The sequence below is a fragment of the Primulina eburnea genome, chromosome 8, assembly GCF_022965805.1.
Source record: "Primulina eburnea isolate SZY01 chromosome 8, ASM2296580v1, whole genome shotgun sequence".
Lineage (NCBI taxonomy): Eukaryota > Viridiplantae > Streptophyta > Magnoliopsida > Lamiales > Gesneriaceae > Primulina > Primulina eburnea.
This window is the reverse complement of record NC_133108.1, coordinates 36051291-36065055: the sequence shown is the minus strand read 5'-3', so window position 1 is coordinate 36065055 and position 13765 is coordinate 36051291. Positions and strand designations below refer to the sequence as shown.

General features: G+C 33.6%; 1 pseudogene; it reads left to right on the top strand.

Annotated features, from left to right (window-relative positions):
- Positions 1-2966: 2966 nt before the first annotated feature.
- LOC140839465 (protein NRT1/ PTR FAMILY 7.1-like) lies at positions 2967-12765 on the top strand (annotated as a pseudogene).
- Positions 12766-13765: the final 1000 nt, after the last annotated feature.

The following is a 13765-nucleotide window of genomic DNA, read 5'->3' as shown; positions in this document are numbered from 1 at the left end:
TGCTTTTTTGGTTTTAGTTTCTGACGCAGAAAGTAATTAACTTGCATAAAAAAACTGTATTCTTGAAAATTGAAACCCAAAATAAAAAAATAAAAAAATATCAATGTATTTATTTTGAAGGATATTTCTAGTAACACCTCAACATATCAAAGTAATTACTCTGCAACTCTTGCCTAATAATATATATATTCAGCATAAATACTAGCAGTCAAATATAATACAAATTTCAATCGTTTTTATATATCATAAGCACTGTCATGCACGGTTTTCTTACAATATATCCAACAAATATTTAATTTTTACAAATATGTGGCAGAAAAAAAATTCAATATAAGATTGATTTACATTTTCCTGAATTTGACGAGAGATAGAACAAGGAGCTCTGGTATGGTACCGGATTCGAGGGAAGGTGAAGATCTCGCGTCGATGATCCACGGTGGTGATGTTGGCCGTAAAATCGCTCCACTCAACACAAAGAATTCAAAACCAGTGATACTTGTTGTCATTTGTGGTGCAAAAGAGAGAGAAAAGCAACTTTTTTTTACTTAGCTAGTTGACGTAGACAAATTCTAAAACTTTAATATTAAATGTATTGTTGAATCCAAATATCTCAAAAAGTAGTCGAAGAGAAAGAACTCTTTCGTCTGGAACAATTTTCAGAGCAAGTATATTACGAACCAGAATATGAATGAACCTTTATAATAAGATCGGTATTTTATAGAGTTTTCGATATAACAAAGTTCCTATCAAGCTCCTGTCTTCACTCAATTTCTCAGGTTCCAGTTTGAATTTTTCAAACTCTTGGTGACACTCTGACTAGGACTTTACAAAAAATAGGGAATAACAAATTTAAAAGAAAAACAAATTTATTTGAATTTATACATATGGAAAAATATGCAATAAATCGAAATGAAATATATTTGTGAAAAGAACTTTTTAATGTTTTATAAATATCATATTATCATACAAGAATACCAAAATATAATATTCCAAAACATCCAATTCCTCGAGGAATACAAATATATTGGATGTTTTGACATTGAATATAAATATATTCCTCGAGGAAAAATATATTGGATGTTTTGACACTGAATATAAATGTATTCCTCGAGGAAATTGGATGTTTTGGAATATTATATTTTTGTATTCTCGTATGATAATATGATATTTATAAAACATTAGAAAGTTCTCTTTACAAATATATTTCATTTCGATTTATTGCATATTTTTCCATATGTATAAATTCAATTAAATTTGTTTTTCTTTTAACTTTGTTATTCCCTATTTCTTGTAAAGTCCTAGTCCAAGTGTCACCAAGAGTTTGAAAAATTCAAACTGGAACCTGAGAAACTGAGCTTGATAGGAACTTTGTTATATTGAAAACTCTTTAAAATACCGATCTTATTATAAAGGTTCATTCATATTCTGGTTCGTAATATACTTGCTCTGAAAATTGTTCCAGACGAAAGGGTTCTTTCTCTTCGACTACTTTTTGAGATATTTGGATTCAACAATACATTTAATATTAAAGTATCAGAATTTGTCTACGTCAACTAGCTAAATAAAAAAAAGTTGCTTTTTTCTCTCTTTTGCACCATAAATGACAATAAGTGTCACTGGTTTTGAATTCTTTGTGTTGAGTGGAGTGATTTTACGGCCAACATCACCACCGTTGATCATCGACGCGAGATCTTCACCTTCCCTCGAATCCGGTACAATACCAGAGCTCCTTGTTTTATCTCTCGTCAAATTCAGGAAAAGGTAAATCAATCTTATATTGAATTTTTTTCTGCCACATATTTGTAAAAATTAAATATTTGTTGGATATATTGTAAGAAAACCGTGTATGACAGTGCTTATGATGTATGAAAACGATTGAAATTTGTATTATATTTGACTGCTAGTATTTATGCTGAATATATATTATTAGCAAGAGTAATTGCTTTGATATGTTGAGGTGTTACTAGAAATATCCTTCAAAATAAATACATTGATATTTTTTATTTTGGGTTTCAATTTTCAAGAATACAGTTTTTTTTATGCAAGTTAATTACTTTCTGCCTTAGAAACTAAAAGCAAAATTACAAGAATGAGTCTAACAACGACAAGTCAGATGATGAAAACATATCAAATTGGTTATTTTCCCTAAAATATGAGTTACATAACATACATATAAAGTAAAACATGCAAACAATATATGTGTTTTGTTGATCCTTTGAAAGAAGATAAAACATGAGAAACACAGTGGTTTCTTCTTCATGAAACTGTGTAAATCCACTTAAATATTCGAAAACGATTCAAGAAAGTGGCACATTTTATGGCCCCAACTCCTGTCGCACTATTAACCTTGTATTCGTCCACCAACATCTCCTTGTTTAGGTAAAAAATTATCATGTCTCCACAAAAAATATAATAATGAAAATTACCCAAATTCCAATCTTGCTGCTATGTTTGTGTATAAATGTGCATTTGTTTGTAAAGCTTCTTCAAGAGCAGTTTCCTGCTTCTTTCCATTCAAGGCACGACAAAACTCCATGTAACATATATATTCATCTGACCGAATATTTTGATTTGTTGAAAACTTAGTAATCTATGATTTGACACTGAATATAAATATATTCCTCGAGGAAATTGGATGTTTTGGAATATTAAATTTTGGTATTTTTGTATGATAATATGATATTTATAAAACATTAAAAAGTTCTCTTTACAAATATATTTCATTTCGATTTATTGCATATTTTTTCATATGTTATTTCAAATAGATTTGTTTTTGTTTTTCTTTTTAACTTTGTTATTCCTTATTTCTAGTAAAGTCCAAGTGTCACCAAGAGTTTGAAAGATTCAAACTGGAACCTGAGAAACTGAGTGAAGATAGGAGTTTGATAGGAATTTTGTTATATCGAAAACTCTTTAAAATATCAATCTTATTATAAAGATTTATTCATATTTTGGTTCGAAATATATTTGCTCTGAAAATTGTTCCAGGCAAAAGGGTTCTTTCTCTTAGACTACTTTTTGAGATATTTGGATTCAACAATACATTTAAGATTAAAGTTTCAGAATTTGTCTACGTCAACTAGCTAAGTAAAAAAAGTTGTTTTTTTCTCTCTTTTGCACCATAAATGACAATAAGTATCACTGGTTTTGAATTCTTTGTGTTGAGTGGAGTGATTTTACGGCCAACATCACCACCGTTGATCATTGACGCGAGATCTTCACCTTCCCTCGAATCCAGTACCATACCAGAGCTCCTTGTTCTACGTCTCGTCAAATTCAGGAAAAAGGTAAATCAATCTTATATTGAAGTTTTTTCTGTCACATATTTGTAAAAATTAAATATTTGTAGGATATATTGTAAGAAAACCGTGCATGGACAGTGCTTATGATGTATGAAAACAATTGGAATTTGTATTATATTTGACTGTTAGTATTTATGTTGAATATATATATTATTAAGCAAGAGTTGCAGAGTAATTACTTTGATATATTGAGGTGTTATTTGAAATATCCTACAAAATAAATAAATTGATATTTTGGCTTTTTTTTTTATTTTGAGTTTCAATTTTCAAGAATACAGTTTTTTTATATAAGTTAATTACTTTCTGCATCAGAAACTAAAACCAAAAAGCAAAGTTATAGGAATAAGTCTAACAATGACAAGTCAGATGATGAAAACAGAAAACATATCAAATTGGTTATTTTCCCTAAAATATGAGTTACATAACATACATATAAAGTAAAACATGCAAACAATATATGTGTTTTGTTGATCCTTTGAAAGAAGATATGTGCATTTGTTTGCCAAGCTTCTTCAAGAGTAGTCTCCTGCTTCTCCTTGTTTAGGTAAAAAATTATCATGTCTCCACAAAAAATATAATAATGGAAATTACCCAAATTCCAATCTTACTGCTATGTTTGTGTATAAATGTGCATTTGTTTGCCAAGCTTCTTCCAGAGCAGTTTCCTGCTTCTTTCCATTCAAGGCACAACAAAACTCCATGTAACATATATTCATCTGACCGAATATTTTGATTTGTTGAAAACTTAATAATCTTTGATTTGACACTGCATGTATATCTAATAATTATTCTATGTTCATTATCACAGAGAAATCTTTGATTCACTCCAATTGACTCCCTTGCCGTGATCATGGAAACTGCACTAAAGGTTATAACAGCATCCCTTTAATGATCTTTTTGTCTAAATTTTAAGTATATGTTATCATTAATTTATATTCTGATCTTTCAGGGAACTCGAGCACCAAAAGTTCAAGAGTCGCGTCCCCCTGTAAATAGCGAAGATAATGGAAAAAAGGCTGGTTGTTATAAACTTTTTATCAGCAAGAACACTTCAAAAAGAGGCTGGGGCATAACATTTATTTTGCTAGGTTAATTTTCTTTTCATCGAATCCGCGGATTTTACCTTTTTTTTCTACTATCTTAATTTTTTTCGATAAATTCGACTCTTTCGGTGGTGCAGCAAATCAAAGCCTCGCAACTCTAGCTTTCTTTGCTGTTGGGGTTAACTTGGTCTTGTTCTTAACTCGAGTTCTTGAACAAGACAATGCTTCTGCCGCAAATAATGTCAGCAAATGGACCGGCACTGTTTATTTGTGCTCTTTAATAGGAGCATTTCTCAGCGATTCATACTGGGGCCGTTACCTCACTTGTGCAATTTTTCAATGCATATTTGTCGTGGTAACATATATTATTATCATTGGAACAAAATAATTCATTAAAAAAGTTTTGATTTATCAAAAAAATTTCGAAATTCCAGGGTTTGGTGCTTGTATCCGTGTCATCCTGGACTTTATTGCTAAAGCCTGAGGGCTGTGGAGATGGCAAGCAAATCTTTGTGCCGGCCGTTACATACGGTTCTGCTGTATTCCACTTGCTATATACATGGTAGCATTTGGCTACGGTTGATGAGTCAAACCCGTTGATGAGTCAAACCCGAAACAGAGAAAGTCTAGAGCCTCTTTCTTTTGCTACTTCTACTTTGCTCTCAACACCGGCTCTCTGTTTTCAAACACTGTAGTGTATTACGAGGATACTGGGAACCAAGTGGCTTCAGCCGTTTTGGCACTGGCAGGATTTCTTCTAGGTTCGCCTTGTTACCGGAATGTCAAGCCGTGTGGGAACCCGATACCGCGAGTTCTGCAAGTCTTGGTTGCTGCAACAAAGAAATGGAATGCTACTCTTAGAGAACGTGAGGTTTTATATGAGGTTCAAGGGACTGAATCTAGCATCAAAGGAAGTCGAAAAATTTGTCATACCGATGATTTTGCGTAAGCGTCATCGATGGCCAAAATTGTTAAACCTGATCTCACTAAGATTTTTCAAACACTCATATTCTTGTTGGCTAGAATCATTTTATACCTCTAGAACTTAAAAGTTTTATACATCTGCAGCGTGCTCGTCTGCACAGGAATATACAGCCACATCCTGGTCCCTTTGGCCGGCAGACTGGGCGGAAACCCCAAAGGCCTAACTGAGCTCCAGCGCATGGGCGTAGGACTCGTGATCGGCATGCTAGCCATGGTCGCTGCAGGCTTAACAGAACTCGGCAGGCTCAAACAAGTGATACCCGGAGAGCATATCAGCTCAATGCACATATTCTGGCAGATTCCGCAATACGTTCTAGTCGGGGCCTCGGAAGTTTTTATGTACGTGGGGCAGCTGGAATTCTTTAACGGGCAGGCCCCGAATGGGATCAAGAGCTTCGGGAGCTCTCTGTGCATGGTGTCGATTTCGTTAGGGAACTTCGTGAGCAGCATGCTGGTGAACATGGTAATGGGAATCACTGCAAAAGATAACAAGCCTGGTTGGATTCCAGAGGATTTGAATACGGGGCATATGGACAAGTTTTATTTTCTGATTGCAGCGCTAACTGTTGTGGATTTTGTGGTTTATGTGATGTGCGCCAAGTGGTATAGATGCGTGGATGTTGAGGCAAGTACTGCTGGTTTTGATGAACAAGAGGGGAAGTTGAATTTCAAGGGTGAAGTTGTGAATAAGGTTTGAGTAATTATAGGGACGATTAATCCGTATGATTTATAATTTTAATTAATTAGTTATCTTTTTGTAAATTTGGAACGTGCTTTGTTTATTGGCATGTCGATCTTTGATAAATTATTTTGTCGATTGAGCTGGTTTTGTAATTCTGTGGTCTGATTATAATTGTTGGAACTGGGATTATTGTTTTCACTCAGTTCATTAGGGCACACACTATAGGAATGTCTTATTCTGTATGCTGACGAGTGTTCTTTTGGCCGCATCAGCGTTTGATTTTATTTTTCGGCCATTAGTTTTTTGCAAATTTTATTCTACTTGAACAATGACTCATTAAGATTCTTCTTTAATTTTTGACGTCATGTAGGACATGTCTCGAGTGGAGGGATTGTGGGAGCGGTTGGTGCGTGCAGCACTATGTGACCGAAGAGTGAGCGGGGATGTATTTGGACAGCCTGACACAGGTCTTGTTGCAAATGTTCCATCGTCACTTGGTAACAAAGACATAGACGACATTCTAAGGACCGCAGATGAAATTCAAGCCGATGATCCTAATATTTCTAGAATTTGTATGTATCGTTATTTGTTTTTCTTTTATCATGCTGAGACATATTCTTTTCATTCTGAGACGATTATTTTTTTTATGCAAACTAGTTAGATAATTTTTGACTCGGGACTTCCATTTCATCTTAGGAGTATCTCCTTTAGAAGTCAAACCTCCCTCAATATCTGCTTTCCATCTCTTATACTCCTCCGATGTTACTTCCTTTAGAAGTCAAACCTCCCTTAGTATTCCCTTCCCATCCCTTACGGGGTGATGCCTTACTGCTTCGCATACTTCTACCAATTACCAGGAATTGACATCAAATGGTTTCTTGGACTCAAGTGCTGGTGCCAACGAGGACTATATATCTAAATGTGGGCTTGTGAAACCTTTAAATTTTGTATTCAGGAATATCTTTTAGTTCTTTTCCTTTTAAGTTGCATTTATTTAACATTACTATAGGGAAACTGTTTGAAATGGAGTCCTAACTGTATCTATCTGAATTACAGTCATACACGCGATCATTTTGAACTTTTTTTTTAATTTTCACTAGTTGTTTTTCTTGGGTGCCCAATTTGTGTACTTGGCTCTGTATGAGTGAGAATTTACGCTACTAGAGTTGATTGCCTTGTTAAGTAAGTTTGTCACTGAATAACACTCTTGACTTTGTTATGCATTAAAACTGCTGTCATAATTTGAATTTGAGATGGTATCTAGGGATTCCCAAGTGGAAAATTCGCCGAGTCATGCTAGACTGTTAGCTTGTGAGAGAATAATATCATTAAAAAGGCTCGATTAAACCTTGTTGAAGAATGAGTATGCTTCTAACAGCTAGATGCTTAATAAATATAAATATGGATGTCCGTTGCTTAATGGCTTCCTGTTTCTTTGACTTTTTTTTTCACCCTGTATTTTTTTCTTCCTCTGATCTTTTCAGTATGTGAGCATGCATATTCATTGGCTCAAAATTTGGATCCGAATAGTGAGGGAAGGGATGTACTACAGTTCAAGACGGGTTTAATGTCTGGCATCAGGGTATCTCTAAAGAGGAATGTTACTAATGCAACACTTATACGCTCATTCAATGTTTTCCATGTTGCAAAATTGAATAGTTTGATCATTAATCATAGTACTTTATTTGTGCTCCTACATGTATTGATGTATTTGGAATTTCTATGACTTGCATTTGAGAAATTTATGGTCTGTGATAGGCATGGTTGCGATAAATAGAGCTGTTGACTTTAACATTTTTCTAAACTTGTACTTGTGTAGATTTCTTTTATTATACATATGTGCTGCATTCTCCTTTTGTGATGTTTATGAAATCTTGCAGCAAAAGCTAATGAAGCGGGAAGGTGGAACCATAGACAGAAGTCAGGACATTGCCCGCTTACAGGAATTTTATACACACTACAGAGAGAAGCATAATGTGGACAAGCTTCGAGAAGAGGAGATGAAGTTGCGGGAATCTGGTTTCTTTAGTGGTAACCTTGGAGAGTATGTGTTCTTAAACAAGGCACTTTTTTCTAGTTGCTATCAGATGTTTGTTTGTGGTAGGGTTTTTTGGCCTTGTTTTTTGTGCTGTTTTCGAATTAGGCATCATGCTTGTTCTTGAGCACTTTTATCTCTTTGTACTCTTGCATACAATTGGTTTTAGTAAAAACTTGGTTGTTAGTTTCATATTTTGGCTGTCTTTTAATTTTTTCTCGACTATTGTCTTCCGCCATTTTTATCAGGTTGGAACGTAAAACACTGAAAAGGAAAAGAGTTTTGGCTACTCTTAAAGTTCTTGGACATGTTTTAGAGCAGCTGACAAATGAGGTTTCCCCTGAAGAAGCTGAAAGATTAATTCCTGAGGAGGTTTGTCTATCTTTTAAAATTTTTGTTGCTTGTGTTCATATAGACATATGAATTTTGACGGAAGGTATTTCTATCTTTTGTTATTTTTAAAAAAATTATAAGCATGGAGAATTTGGTATTTGTTTTTTTTTTATAGTCATACAAAGTAACTAAATCATACATATACTTAAATGAGTGTACATGAATTATGCATTAGTTTCTTTGTCTCGTATTAAGATGTTACCTCCTATCATAGTCCATTTATATGTGTATTTGTTTTTCAGTTTATTTTAAATAATGAGGCACATGACCTATCTTGGCGAAGCCCACAAGATACTGTGATTTTGCTCAGTGGCAGGATAAGCTATTTCACAGTTTCACCATTTTAAAATTTTTATATTTTCCTTTAATTTTTTGTGTTTGTATTGACCAAAAAGGAGATGCATGAGTTCACGTGAAACTTATGACTGCTGAAACCACAGGAACGCCCATGTTCTTTTTCCAACTTTGTTTTCACTTATTCTGAAGCCAGCTGCTTACAGTGATGAGATATTTTTCCACTATTACTTTTAATTTATTTTGTAACTTTGTTCAGCCCGTGTTCTTAAGATGGATAAGGAGATGCTTTTAGATAGGGTAGGGGTCCATGCTAAGCGCTTGCATGTCTTTGGATTTATGGAGTGTGTAGTTAATTGGTTCTCTTAATGGATTCTATCCGTAGTGCTTCATCAAGATTCAACTCCAGATTATATCCCAGGCACCTACTGTGTTGAATTATTTTCACTCTTTTCCCTGGATTGCCCCCGTTGTCAAGTTGATGAAATTTTAGTTTTCCTCATGGTTGCTCTCTACTTCAGCTGAAACGAGTGATGGAGGTGGATGCAGCTATGACAGAAGATTTAGTGGCCTACAATATAATTCCTCTTGATGCTCCGACTCTTACAAATCCCATTGTGTCTTTTCCAGAGGTGACAGGTTATGTTTCTGTATCTAATTACTATTTCAATGGTATTCAGTCGTCTGGAGTGGTTGGATTTTAAATCAGGTACGGGCAGCGGCTTCATCTTTGAAGCACTTCATGGGACTTCCAAAATTACCTGGAACTTTTCCCGCACCGGCGACGAAGAGTTTAGACGTGTTCGACTTTTTGCAATATACTTTTGGCTTCCAGGTTAGTGCGTAATCATCTATATCTATAATTTTTAGTTGTTATTTCTCACCAGCATGTGATTTGATCTCCATTGTCGTTTGTTTCTGCAAACTTTCTTGTCAACTTTTCTGTTCTCTGTCCTATCCCGAAAAGAAATGTTATGAGAAATCTAATTAATTGCTTGCACTAAAAAATCGGTTTTTCTGCTTGCACTTTAATTTAAAATTAACTGCATTTGTCAGAAGAAGGGGTGAGAATGCACTCATTATAATGTGGACCATAATGCTCGGTTAGTATGTTAGTCAATGAAGTTGGAAAATTCGGTAAATACTTAGTGTTATAAGAGGTTTATTTGCATGTCATCTTGGAGAAGCTGAACAATTAGATGTCATGGTAATTAGGGCCTACTGCAACTTTAGAAAAAATCTTGTTTGCTGATATCAACATACATTCATTTATATTTGGTGTACCATTAACTTTGAAAACCTTTACGATAAGATTGATATTTTAAAGAGTTTTCGATATAACAAAATTCTTATCAAGCTCCTATCTTCACTCAGCTTCCCAGGTTCCAGTGTGAATCTTTCAAACTCTTGGTGACACTTGGACTAGGACTTTATAAGAAATAGGAAATAACAAAGTTAAAAGAAAAACAAATTTATTTGAATTTACACATATGGAAAAATATGCAATAAATCGAAATGAACTATATTTGTAAAGAGAACTTTTTAATGTTTTATAAATATCATATTATCATACAAGAATATCGAAATTTAATATTCCAAAACATCCAATTTCTTCGAGGAATACATTTATATTCAGTGTACCATTTACATTCTTATATATATTTACTCGTATATATCTTATTCTTAACTTATATACATTTACTCTTATATATCTTATTCTTAACTTTTCGAATAAAATAAGTAGTACTAATTTAAAAATAATTAAACATAGTAGATAGATGGTACGAGCCACCACTTGGAGACCATGCAATTGCAACCACTTCCATACTCCATGCAATTGGAGTGAATCAAAGATTTCTCTGTGATAATGGACATGAAATAATTATTAGATATATATGCAGTGTCAAATCATAGATTACTAAGTTTTCAACAAATCAAAATATTCGGTCAGATGAATATATATGTTACATGGAGTTTTGTCGTGTCTTGAATGGAAAGAAGCAGAAAACTGTTCTTGAAGAAGCTTGGCAAACAAATGCACATTTATACACAAACATAGCAGTAAGATTGGAATTTGGGTAATTTTCATTATTATATTTTTTGTGGAGACATGATAATTTTTTACCTAAACAAGGAGATGCTGGTGAACGAATACAAGGTTAAGAGTGCAACAGGAGTTGGGGCCATAAAATGTGTCACTTTCTTGAATCGTTTTCGAATATTTAAGTGGATTTACATAGTTTCATGGAAAGGAAACCACTGTGTTTCTCATCTTTTATCTTCTTTCAAAGGATCAACAAAACACATATATTGTTTGCATGTTTTACTTTATATGTATGTTATGTTATGTAACTCATATTTTAGGAAAAATAACCAATTTGATATGTTTTCTGTTTTCATCATCTGACTTGTCGTTGTTAGACTTATTCCTGTAATTTTGCTTTTTTGGTTTTAGTTTCTGACGCAGAAAGTAATTAACTTGCATAAAAAAACTGTATTCTTGAAAATTGAAACCCAAAATAAAAAAATAAAAAATATCAATGTTTTTATTTTGAAGGATATTTCTAGTAACACCTCAACATATCAAAGTAATTACTCTGCAACTCTTGCCTAATAATATATATATTCAGCATAAATACTAGCAGTCAAATATAATACAAATTTCAATCGTTTTTATATATCATAAGCACTGTCATGCACGATTTTCTTATAATATATCCAACAAATATTTAATTTTTACAAATATGTGACAGAAAAAAATTCAATATAAGATTGATTTACATTTTCCTGAATTTGACGAGAGATAGAACAAGGAGATCTGGTATGGTACCGGATTCGAGGGAAGGTGAAGATCTCGCGTCGATGATCAATGGTGGTGATGTTGGCCGTAAAATCACTCCACTCAACACAAAGAATTCAAAACCAGTGATACTTGTTGTCATTTATGGTGCAAAAGAGAGAGAAAAGCAACTTTTTTTTACTTAGTTGACGTAGACAAATTCTGAAAATTTAATATTAAATTTATTGTTGAATCCAAATATCTCAAAAAGTGGTCGAAGAGAAAGAACTCTTTCGTCTGGAACAATTTTCAGAGCAAGTATATTACGAACCAGAATATGAATGAACCTTTATAATAAGATCGGTATTTTAAAGAGTTTTCGATATAACAAAGTTCCTATCAAGCTTCAGTCTTCAATCAATTTCTCAGGTTCCAGTTTGAATTTTTCAAACTCTTGGTGACACTTGGACTAAGACTTTACAAGAAATAAGGAATAACAAATTTAAAAGAAAAACAAATTTATCAGAATTTATACATATGGAAAAATATGCAATAAATCGAGATGAAATATATTTGTGAAGAGAACTTTTTAATGTTTTATAAATATAATATTATCATACAAGAATACCAAAATATAATATTCAGTGTCAAAACATCCGATATATTTGTATTCCTCGAGGAAATTGGATGTTTTGGAATATTATATTTTGGTATTCTTGTATGATATTTGTCGTGGTAACATATATTATTATCATTGGAACAAAATAATTCATTAAAAAAGTTTTGATTTATCAAAAAAATTTCGAAATTCCAGGGTTTGGTGCTTGTATCCGTGTCATCCTGGACTTTATTGCTAAAGCCTGAGGGATGTGGAGATGGCAAGCAAATCTGTGTGCCGGCCGTTACATACGGTTCTGCTGTATTCCACTTGCTATATACATGGTAGCATTTGGCTACGGTTGATGAGTCAAACCCGAAACAGAGAAAGTCTAGAGCCTCTTTCTTTTGCTACTTCTACTTTGCTCTCAACATCGGCTCTCTGTTTTCAAACACTGTAGTGTATTACGAGGATACTGGGAACCAAGTGGCTTCAGCCGTTTTGGCACTGGCAGGATTTCTTCTAGGTTCGCCTTGTTACCGGAATGTCAAGCCGTGTGGGAACCCGATACCGCGAGTTATGCAAGTCTTGGTTGCTGCAACAAAGAAATGGAATGCTACTCTTAGAGAACGTGAGGCTTTATATTAGGTTCAAGGGACTGAATCTATCATCAAAGGAAGTCGAAAAATTTGTCATACCGATGATTTTGCGTAAGCGTCATCGATGGCCAAAATTGTTAAACCTGATCTCACTAAGATTTTTCAAACACTCATATTCTTGTTGGCTAGAATCATTTTATACCTCTAGAACTTAAAAGTTTTATACATCTGCAGCGTGCTCGTCTGCACAGGAATATACAGCCACATCCTGGTCCCTTTGGCCGGCAGACTGGGCGGAAACCCCAACGGCCTAACTGAGCTCCAGCGCATGGGCGTAGGACTCGTGATCGGCATGCTAGCCATGGTCGCTGCAGGCTTAACAGAACTCGGCAGGCTCAAACAAGTGATACCCGGATTGAATCTATTAAAAAAATTTATTCGAATTAAAACCATGAAGATTGAAGATAACAAAAATAAAATACCCAAGAAAAACAAACCTAAAAAATGATGTGCATTGTGTTTGCAATTAAGACTAATCTCATCTTCTAGTCTTCACAAGTCATAAAAAGGCAAACCTAGTCTCAAAGAAAGATCGATTTTATCATATATCTTGCGCTTTGTTGTTCGTATCACTTGCAATTGATTGAAAATTGAGAAATAAAATACACATATAATTACATATTTTTTGTTGTGCCTTAATATTTTTGTTAGGAATTATGCATATGATCTATATCAATCAGCAAGTGAAAGTAGTTTTGATTTATTCTTTCTTTTTCTTTTCAAATAGAGATCAATCAAAATTTTCGTAGAAATTAGGGCAAGTGACAATAACCCATCTATAAAGATTATTTTAATTAAAATCAGGTTAAATAAAAGGAAAGATCAATACCCAAACATGATATTATAAATTGGCATATATTTTTATAAGTTGGCATGTATAAAATAATGCCAAACTTCGGCTATTGAATCAAAAAATGAATTAAAAAATAAAGTTAGATATGTTGGATATGTTCAAATAATTAATATTACGAATTTATTAAAACTAACCATATCAAA